Raw genomic sequence first — 6,954 nt, 5'->3', positions numbered from 1 at the left:
TGTCCCCAGATGCAAAAGAATATCAATGGGTTGAGATAAAAAGAGAAATTTCTTAAGTCCACCCATCTCTGCCACTTGCTATTTGTGTAGCTTTAATGTACTTATTGCAAAGCAAAATGCTTAACAGTTAACTTGCAGGATGATTGTGAGAGCAAAGGTACTGTTGTAAGAATTAGTTAAGATATAAATACCTGACACACACTAGAAGCTCAATAATTATTTGTGATAGGCATTTTTATCTTTTTCACTTTTTTGTATGACCTAAATCACTATTAACTTTATTAATAACAATTAATTTAAATGATTAATTAAATTAATAATTATGAAATTACCTCAGAATTATTTTATATACACCAATGAAGTACCTCAACCATTAAATGGTGAATATATATTTTTTAATGTTGTATTTCCTCAGTGGCTCAATCTCAACATTGTTCAAATTAATAAAAATTTCTAAGATGAGGATGGCCTTTAGGTTTTCAGAAATATGCAGAATTGATCTCCTCTCTATTATTAGACTGCTTTGCATGCTATTTTGTTCTATATTTATTTTCCTCTCTTCTCTGCTTCCATGTAATTTCTCAAGGCAAACATGTGTCTTCTTGTAGCAAAATCTCCTTTGGAATAGCTGTTTCCAAGTTGATGTTTTATAAATATAAACCAGATCACCCTGCCTGGTAGAATTGCTAGTATTAAGCTCCTATTCCTGAGGAATATGGAAGACAGATCATCATGAAAAATTTCTACCAATAAAAAACATATAGGAAAATGGGCCTGTCTTTGTGTCAAAAAATCACGAAGAAATTGACTAAGGCACTGGGGAATAATTGGAAATTAGCTTGCACATATAATCCTAAAGTTCAGGACAGGTAGAAAGGGTGAGTCAGAACTTGAAGGTCCCTAGAGACCAGAAAAGGATGAATGGGATTCCTTCTTTTCACCCTGTTAAGGGTTAGGTATGCCACAATGTAAAAGGAAATACTCCATTTAAAGTTATATGTGGAACACCCCCCATTGACCCTGATGAGTCTTGAATAGATAACTTACTTTACTAATGAAAGTCTTCTTTATATACAAGACTTACAAAGAGTCCAGGAGTCCATTGTTCCAGCAGTCAAGGCTGCTTTTCAGACACGCCCTGTTTCCCCCATCCCTTTCAGTCTGGTGACAGAGATTCAGATCAAGAGACACTGTACTGGGATGTTGGAAGGGCCCTCACCAGGTCATCCTAACCACTCCAACAGCTCTGAACGTGGAGGGGTCAAATTAGAAGAGGATTAGACTTACTTTATATGAAACAATGGGGCCTATGCATGGCTTTAGGTAAACCTTGTTGTTTTTATGCCAATTGGTTGGGAATAATCCAAAATACACTGGCTTTAATTAGAGAAAATCTCATAGAGAACTTCAGAGACAAGCAACTAATAACTGATTTCAGTCTATGTTTAGTTGATCTCCATGGCTAACTTCCCTCATCTCTTCTATTGTTGGACCCCAATTCTGCTCCTCTCAGGCCTTACCATAGGACCCTGCATTATTAATGCTCTAAGTAGATATATATAAAAAAAATAAGTTCTATTAAACTCATGGTATTGTGGACACAATATACCTCCTTAGATGAAAACACCCTAGACACTGTCCTTCACAAGTCAAGGATTTGATTGAGTGTCATATCAGAGGGGGAAATGGAAAATGGATTGTAAAGGGACAAATAGACCTGGTTAAACTTCCTCCTGTGCAGCCCTTGCCTTTAGGCATACATAATGGAGGCCACCACCCAAGTTGATCTTCCTGACTGATAAAGAAGTTCCAGGAATCTGTATCACAGGCCCTGGTGCAAAAATGCAGGTGTTTTCTATTATCTAAGACATAGGATGACTCCTCTGTGCAATGTACCATGACCTTCCTGTATATCTTTGTTTCTAAATATCTTTGTGATTACATAGCATAAGAATGTTTCTTGTCTTCTTCTGCCTATGTGATCTATATAATGAACACCTTGTGACTTCTTGCAATAACCCCCCCCCCCCCCCCAGCCATTTAACAGTAACTTTATGTAACTTTGTGGTTTAACTCCCATCTTACTTTTGCTATAAATATCATGTGGTTATTTCCAACAAAAGCTGACCCTCCAAACAGTTCAGGGCTGCATCCTGAGATCTCGACCTCTGGGGTAAAGATCTGATTCACCAGTCTATCTTCTTTTTTCTTTTCTTTCTGTTTATCCCATACAATTTTGCCTCAAAAAACAAAACAAAACAAAATAAAAAAAAAAACTTGCATGACAAATAATAAACAGAAGTTTAATGTTTGACAGGGATGTGAAGAATGCCAGATAAATATCAAGAGATCAAAGTGTAGAAGAATCTGAAATTAGACATGAGGAGGCATTGAAGTTTCAGCTGCTTTAGGGCTAGTTTGAATTTTAATGAGTAGGAGGTGGAGTTTTAACAGCAATAAATGGAGAGGAGAAATGGACTTGGGTTAATACTACAAACCCTATAAACTGGGCTGCCAAAAAGTGCTTCATCTTCAGTAATAAAATAGGCTGAGATTATTTTTTCTCCACTGTTGCACCCCTCTTTCCATTTTCCTGTGAATTCTGAGTAAAGGAAAATGAATCTCCTGAAAGTACATAAACATAATGCTTTCCATGTAAGAGTTTAGGTTCAAAGGGTGCAGGAACTCTGGGTGCAGTATCTAAGCAGTGTCTTACAGGCCAGGCTACTATCACCACACATTAAATTAATCACATATATAGCAGCCTTCCATGGACTAAAATAACTAAGGATTCTTTGAGAAATGACCAATTTGGAAGGTGACAGAGAAAAGTTGAGTATCTGTTATCTGAAGGCACAATGTATGTTGAGAAATTAAAAGGATTTAGCCAGGCCTGGTGACACTCAAAGATAATCTCAGCACTTGGGAGATGGCAGTTGGAATTTCAAGCATTCAAGAGTATCCTCAGCTACATAATGAGTTCAAGGCCAACCTGAGCTACACTCATGGGACCTGTCTCAAGGCATCAATAACAATCACAACAACAAAAATAACAAGACACATCTCAAAGGTCACTAGCAGGCTGAGAACAATGGATTACAGCCTATTGAATAAAATGATCTATCAACCCATAGTCTAGAAATGAGTATACAGTGAAAAGACAGATATATTTATTATTTATTCTTATTATTAAGTAGAAACTTTTTATGGACATACCATATGTTGGGACCATAATTTCTCTCTTCCCTGTCCCTACTCCACCAAGAGCCCACCTTAGTAGGATTTCTTGTATTCACCATGGCATCGTGGGTTATGAGTTGGGAGAGCAGCAATCAGACATTTTGGGGAGGGAGAGGGCAATGTCTGGATATTCCCTACCACCCTGGGGCTCTTGCATTCTTTCCTTCTCCTCTTCCATAAAAATCCCTGAGCCTTGATATGTGTGCTTAATCTACTTTAGTGTTGAGCTCTTAACAATTTCTGGATTTCTGCTTTGGTGTGTTTTTGAATGTCCTTAGTGTTTGTGTTGATCACCCTGGCCCTGTTTGTCAATCATGCAGTGGAAGCAGCACTCTTGCTGATCTTGCCAGTTCCTCCGTGGTCTCACCTGGACCCTAGCTGCTATGTGAGGGGTTGTTCATCTCCCAGGGAGCCAGCAATCTATTCTTGTTTAAAAAAATACTTTTATTTTTATTTATTTATTTGAGAGAGATTGAGTGGGCGCACCAGGGCCTCCAGTCAGTGCAAGTGAACTCCTGATGCACGTGCGTCCTTGTGCATCTGGCTAACATGGGCCCTAGGGAATCAAACCTGAGTCCTTTGGCTTTGCAAGTAAATGCTTTAACTGCTAAGATATTTCTTTAGCACATCAGCCATCTATTCTTGTCTTGTTGATTGATTTTGGTTGTCCACAGTTGTAGCTGCTCTCCGAAAAAAAGAAAAACAGATTCTTCCACAAAGAGTGAGATCAGGATAGGTGAAAGGGGATAAGCATTGCTAATTTAGGGAGGTTTCAATAACTGTACCATCTCTTTTGGACAAAGACTAATGAGCTCTTCTCACTGGAGCCCATAATTTGGGTCTCCGTACAATTCTGACTTGGTTCCCAGTTCTAGTTATAGGTTCCTTTCCAGTGATCGGATCTCCTAGGCAACCAGAGAGCCATTAGTTACCTTGGAAGCTGTGAGTCACTATTACCTAGGTGTGTACATCTTGTCCGCTGGCTGCTGTCAGATAGCAGTGTCCCCCGCTTGCTCAAAACATTGCTGGCCATTTTCCCTCAGCATACCATGCAGTGCCCTTCAGCACCATACTGGCTAACCATGTTGGGCTGGCTTCTTTTGAGATTCAGCCGGATCTCTCCTTGTTCTGTGGTGACAACATGTGGTGTCTTTTACCTCAGTAAGGTAATCAAGTGATTTGACAAAAGCCTGTTTTGTTTTGGGGACCTGGTAGGTCTCTCCGTCAACAGTGCAATGTGGATTGTAACCAACTTCTGGTAGTAGGAGTTATAAGCCAAGCGAAACATTTTAGGGTTAGGCTTCAACCCATGCTCTCCAGGGTCTTTCTCACCAGATGATCCCTGCACATTACTCCGGAGGATTATCTCTTTCAGTCTGCTATTCGGGAGGAAGGTTTCTGTGGTACCAATTCACTTTGGATTTGGTTTGTATACATCTCCCCTCTCTCTCCTATTACCCTCTCTGCAAACCCTTCCATCTCTCTTATCTGGCCCTCAAGCTGTCTGCCAAGGATGCCTGCAACTCAAGCTCTTCCAGTTTAGGAACCACAGATGAGAGAGAACATGCAGCTTTTGTCTTTCCGCGCTTGTGTGAGTTCACTTAGTATGATCTGTTCCAAGTCCATCCATGCTCCTACAAATTTCATTGTATCATTTTTCCTTCCTACTGAATAGAATTTAATTGTGTATGTGTACCACATCTTCATTAGGCATTCGTCAGATGATGGACATCTGGGTTGATTCCAGTTCTTAGCTATCGTGAATTGAGCAGCTATAAGCATGGTTGAGCAAATATCACTGTAGTGAAGAGTGGAGCCTTTAGGGTAGATGCCCAGTAGAGGAATGTTTGGGTCAGTTCATAGCTTTATTTTCATCTTTTTCAGGAATCTCCATATTGATTTCCATAGTGGTTGCACAACTTTGCATCTCCACTAGCTGTGAATGAGGATTTGCCTTTTCCCACATCCTCACCAAAATTTATAGTTGTTTGATTTTTTAAAAAAATGTTTTATCTGTTTATTTGCAAAAGAAAGGGAGGCAGACACAGAGAGAGAATAGGCACACCAGGGCCTACAGCCACTGAAAACAAACTTCAGACACATTGGCCACCTTGTGTATCTGGCTTCCATGAATACTGGGGATTTGAACCTGGATCTGTAGGCTTTGCAGGCAAGTGTCTTCATTCCTAAGCCATCTCTCCAGCCCTTGTTTGATTATTTTTAATGATTGACATATGGTCAGAAGTAAGTTTGCATATTATACTTGTTTAATTTGTATTTATTTGTATGTTAAGGATGTTGAACATTTTCTTAGGTGGGTATTAGCCATTTGTATTCCCTCCTTTGACATTCCCCTATTCAGTTCTGTGCCCCATTTTTTGAGTGAATTGTTTGATATTTTAATGCTTAGTGTTGTTTTAGTTCTTTGTACATTCTAAATATTAGGTCTCTGTTAATGGTAAAGCTGGTGAAGATTTTCTCCTATTCTGTGGGTAGTCTATTGGTTCTGTTTATGGTATATTTGTTTGTACAAAGGCTTTTTTTAGATTCATGAGATCCCATTGATTGAGTGAAGGCTTAATTTTCTGGGCTACAGAAAGTCTTTCTTCACTCCTATATCATGGAGAGTTCTCCCCCCCCCCCCCATTTTTTCATCCAATAGTTTGAGATTTTCATTTCTTATATTAAGTTCTCTAATTGATTTATGGTTGATTTTTGTGCATGGTGAGTGAATTAGGCCTAATTTCATTTCTCTACATGTGGTTGTCCAATTTGTCCAGCACCATTTGTTGAAGATGCTTTCTTTAGTGTATGTTGGTGACACCTTTGTCAAAGGTCAAGTAGCTTTAGTTACCTGAACTAAGGGCTGAGTCTTCTGTTCTATTCATTGGTCTATATATCTGGTGTGTGTGTGTGTGTGTGTGTGTGTGTGTGTGCCAGTACCATGCTGTTTTTGTTACTATGGCTTTGTAGTATAGCTTTAGATCAGGTAGAGTGATACCTCTAGAGATATTTATTTTGCTGAGGACAATTTTGGATATCAGAGGCCCCCATTCCATATGAATTTTGAGTCTTATTTTCTATTTCTGTGAAGATTGATGCTAGGAATATTTTGGGGGGGGAGAGATTTCAAGGTAGGGTCTCACTCTAGCCCAGGCTAACCTAGAATTTACTATGTAGTCTCAGGGTGGCCTCGAACTCATAGCCATCCTCCTACCTCTGCCTCGCTAGTGCTGGGATTAAAGCTGTATGCCACCATGCCCGGCTGATGCTAGGATTTTTACTGGTATTGCATTGAATCTGTATTCTGCTATTGGTAATATTGCCATTTTCACAATATCAGTTCTACCTATCCAGGACCATGGGACATCTTTCCATCTTCTCGTGCCCTCTTCAGTTTTTTTTTTCTTGAGAGGTCTTTCCCATCCTGGTTAGATATTTTGAGTAATGAATAGAGCATGAATAGTAGAATTATAAATAAACACATAGTAATGATGATAGCTACAATAAATAGAGACAAGCAACATTAATAGTAGGGGATATTAAAGCAATGGAAGAAAGTATTAAATATTTTAAAGTACTATTTCACAGGTAGGATGTAAGAGTTCACGACCAACCAGCACTACAACTAAGTTCCAGGTCAGCTTGGACTATGGATTGATGTGGCACTGCCTCAAGAGACAAGATCAATTAATTAATTGACCCTAATATGTG

Source organism: Jaculus jaculus, chromosome 17 (genome assembly GCF_020740685.1).
Source record: "Jaculus jaculus isolate mJacJac1 chromosome 17, mJacJac1.mat.Y.cur, whole genome shotgun sequence".
In the NCBI taxonomy this organism is placed as follows: domain Eukaryota; kingdom Metazoa; phylum Chordata; class Mammalia; order Rodentia; family Dipodidae; genus Jaculus; species Jaculus jaculus.
Note: the sequence above shows the minus strand (reverse complement) of the source record.